Here is a 4,524-nt window from a genome sequence, read left to right as displayed (position 1 = left end):
ATCATATTTAATTATCTGGCTGGCAAAATTATAATGACTCGATAGGATAACTTTGTGAACTTTAAAAATGGGTTTAAGGATTTAGGTCATAATGTTTCCTATGTAAGAAATCTTTCTGAGGATTCTGTTAAAAATGTTTATCCCATTTCATTAACCACATTCTCTGATTAAGCTTTTAAGTTAAATCACTAAACTCTTCACCTGTATATCCTTTCACCCACTTCTGATAATAATGTCATTGAGTATTTTATACATATACACAGGAGGGGAAATGTAGAAAATGTCCTGCCAGTTCTTTAAATTTTCTGACTTAATAAATACCCACTGATGGAACTTGAATTTTCAATTATTTCAAAGTTTGGGATCAGAAAGAAACCCATTCCAAATAAATATACATTTACAAATTGCAATTATTAGCAAAGGTTATTTATATTGCCTGGACTAGATTCTAATCTTTGGCTCAATGTTATTCTGCTAAAACTTGGTGGGGAGGAAAGGGCTCTCAAGTAAAATGGGAATAGCCAGAGAAACTCAGTTCTAACTACTGTAAAAACAAAGAAAAAGCAACTCTTAAATACCAAAAGAACTTTCAGCAGTGCTAGTATATTTGTGAACAACACAGAGTTTCTAGCCTAAAACTAAAATGACAGTCTCTATTTCATACACATTTTCCATAGAAAAATAAGGTTGGAATTTGGAATGAAAGTAAAAGAAATGATACCCAGTTTTGACAACTTTTAATGAACACCAGAATGAAGACAAACATTTACCTCCAATCTCTGAGCTTTTCCTCCTGTTTCATCTTCAGACTTTCTCTGATACATCCTCTCTCTCTCTTCAGGTCCTGGACTTTCCTATCCCTATGCATCTATGAATACACTATGGATACTCAGAGGGCAGCAGATGATCGCTGTCTGACCCCACATTCCTCAGAGCACCCTATTTCAATCTCTTCCCTGTAGTGCCCCTTATGTCCCATTCACCTCTTATTACTCTCTTACCTCAACTCTATCAGAAAATGGAAACTGCTCTCATGAAAGCTACTATGAATCTCTTCATTCTCACACTTAACCATCGCTGATCACTCCTTATTCCACCAGAGCACTTAATTCACTTTTGGCACTGTATTTCACTTTGTCCTTCTTGAGTGTTTTTCTCTAATTTTGCTACACTAAGCATTCTAATACCTCCATGCTCTCTGATCACTCTGCTCAGTGTCCTTCTGGTCTTTCCTTTTCAGCTTTTGTGTAAGCCAGAGATCTTGGTTGCAAGAGGAGATGGGTTAATTGAATGGAAATTTTCTTTAATGTAGAAATGCTAGGCGAGTTGGAGAAACCCAGTGGAGAAATGGGCAGGAGCACAAGGCAAGAAAGCCAGCATGTCAAACAGCCAAAATCATATCCTTAGTCTATCTAGCTGGATAAGAGCTGCTGTCCTTGCTACTAGATGCAGAATGCAACAGCTCACGCTGATAATGCCTGCACCATTTGGGTGTAGGATACATTTCCTAGGCTCTTGATGTTCCTCCCTTGATTGATTTTGCAACCAAAATTCTGTTTTTTTCCCTGACCCTTTTCTCCTTCTCCCCATATTCCAAATCCAATGTACGTGAGTTTGACTGGCAAACCTAATCAAGTCCCTTCTTCTAGGTGCAAGGGGATAGGAAACTCAGTTTCTAGAACTTTTGGCTTCTAGACTGGATGACAGCTTTTGTCTGCCACCAAGACGCATGTGGTAGAACAGAGGATCAGATATTATCCAAAGAATACATGATGTATATCAATTTTGTAATCTCTTTACTATAACTTCTTCGAGTTTCTTTCTTTGTCCTACTTTTTACCTTATGAACACTCTTCAATGATGAATCCTATATAACTATGCTTTTAGTCACCCTAATGGCTCCCAAGTCATCATTTGTATTAAGCTCTTATAGAATCATACTGCTGAATACATTTCACCCAGATGTTCCTAGAATGCTCCTTGCAAAAACTGGCCACCACACCTGTGCCTTCAATCTCAACTTTTCATGACCATCTATCCAGGAACCAAGTGTCCTCTTTTTCCTTCACTGACTACCTCCCTTCATATCTAATATGTCACAGAGTCCTAGTCACGGTACATTCTGGTTTACTTTGAGCTACCTCTATGTCCCCCTCATTACTCCCAATGTCATATTACACACAGGCTAAGAACTTCACATGCTGTTTAATCAATGCATTTATTAAATGCATATCATTACAACCAATTCATGACCTACCAAATCAATTTCTATAGTAATATCACAAAATCTGTATTTTGTACAACTCTCCTTGACAATCTTGGTGTATAATTTGGTTTGGGAATCATTGGACAACAATAACAGCTTCCTGATTGGTGTCCTTTCCTCTAGTTTCTCTGCCCCCCTTCAGCCTATTTGCTACAACCAAACATTTAATTTAAGAAATATGTGAGGATGCCACTCCCTTTCTTAAAGCTTTCCATCCCAGCCTATTGTTTGAAGGATAAAATTGAAGATTTCACTTGGCATTGTCTCACTTTATAATTCAGGCTCTTCTGCCATCTTACTCTTGATGCTGCATCAATGTCCTGCACACAGAATTTGTCTACCTCATACAGTAGTTACCCCAAAGATTTGCTCATGTTCAGAATGTTTTTCTTGTCTTCTTAATCTGTTTATTCTGCACATATTTTGAACTTAAGTAGTTGTATTTTTCCAATATAACAATTCCCCCAAATAGTTGCCATTTAGAGTAAATAAATTTAAAGTTCCTTCCCGCTAGTGTATGAATTTATTTCAGTTACTGTCACCGAATTGTCTTCTATAAATGTTTAATGAATGTTCTTTTTACATTAACCACATTTAATTTCAGAGTTCATCTATTAAGAATATGGAAACTAAAAATACAACAGAGCTGGAAGCCTTTGTTCTCTCGGGACTCACATATCAACCAGAGTGGCAAATTCCCTTGTTCCTGGTGTTCTTGGTTATGTATCTCATCACCATGGTGGGGAACCTTGGTCTCATTGCTCTCATCTGCAATGACCCTCACCTCCACATCCCCATGTACTTATTCCTTGGGAGTCTGGCATTTGTGGATGCTTGGTTATCATCCACGGTATCCCCCAAGATGTTGGTCAACTTCTTTGCCAAGAGCAAGATGATCTCTTTCTCTGAATGCATGATACAATTTTTTTCCTTTGCAATCTGTGCGACCACAGAATGTTTTCTGTTGGCAACAATGGCATATGATCGGATGTAGCCATATGCAAACCATTACTTTATCCAGTCATTATGTCCAAAACACTGTGCATCCGTCTGTTAGTTTTGTCATTTTTAGGTGGCCTTCTTCATGCCATAATTCATGGTTCTTTATTATTCAGATTAACCTTCTGCAATTCCGTCATAGTACATCACTTTTACTGTGACATGATACCACTGTTTAGGATTTCTTGTACTGACCCTTCTATTAACATTCTGATACTATTTATTTTCTCTGGGTCAATACAAGTATTTACCATTTTGACTGTTCTTGTCTCTTACACACTAGTTCTCTTTACAATCTTAAAAAAGAAGTCTCTACAAGGCATAAGGAAAGCCTTCTCCACCTGTGGAGCCCATCTCTTATCTGTCTCTCTGTACTATGGTTCCCTTCTCTTCATGTATGTGCGCCCTGGCTCTGCACAGGCAGATGATCAAGATACGATGGACTCTCTATTTTACACTGTCATAATTCCTTTCTTAAATCCAATGATCTACAGCCTGAGAAATGAGAAAGTTATAGATTCACTGAGAAAAATGTTAAAGAGAAATGTTTAGATTTCATACTAGTATCTATTCCCCATTCACTAAAATGACAAAATTGTGCAGAATAATGTTGCTATGTTTTGAGTAGTAATCAAAAATTTTTTGCAGTTATAATTGCCCTAGTCTTTCAATGACTAAGATGGAGAACCCAATAATCTTAAAATAATTGTTATTATTAATCAAATCACACAAGAAATTTTAGTATTTTAAAAAAGTTTTTATTTATTTACTTTAGAGAGAGATACAGCAGAGAGGGAACACAAGCAGGGGGAGTGGGAGAGGGAGAATCAGGTTTCCCACCAAGCAGGGAGTCTGATGTGGGGCTCAATCCCAGGACCCTGGGATCAGGACCTGAGCTGAAGGCAGACGCTTAGTGAGTGAGCCACCCAGGCGCTCACACACAATTTTAATCGTTTTCATATCAAACTTCAATAATTAAAGCAGAAAAAAAATGAAAACAGTTTAGAGGCTTGTCTGTTCTCTGGTGTGAGTTTATAAATGCATTAAGTACTAAAACAGCATAGTGCCTCTGAACAGAATTTGATTATGATGACTGATATATATACAGCTGTATAGCCCAGACCCATGTTACATTGAAGTGGATAGTGGAGGCAGATTCGTGTTTGAGTGAACAGAGGCAAATTCCAGATATTCTGTTAGCCATTTAAAGGTTTTTCTTTCTACTTTATTTGGGTCATGGTGAATTTTACCTCTTGTGG

The 4,524-nt window shown here is 37.5% G+C and overlaps 1 pseudogene; it reads left to right on the top strand.

Annotated features, from left to right (window-relative positions):
* Positions 1 to 2,888: 2,888 nt before the first annotated feature.
* On the top strand, positions 2,889 to 3,817 carry LOC123784324 (olfactory receptor 5H2-like; annotated as a pseudogene).
* Positions 3,818 to 4,524: the final 707 nt, after the last annotated feature.

The sequence above is a fragment of the Ursus americanus genome, chromosome 4 (assembly GCF_024610735.1).
Source record: "Ursus americanus isolate L20-20 chromosome 4, mUrsAme1.1.p, whole genome shotgun sequence".
Lineage (NCBI taxonomy): Eukaryota > Metazoa > Chordata > Mammalia > Carnivora > Ursidae > Ursus > Ursus americanus.
This window is presented reverse-complemented; position numbering and strand designations above follow the sequence as displayed.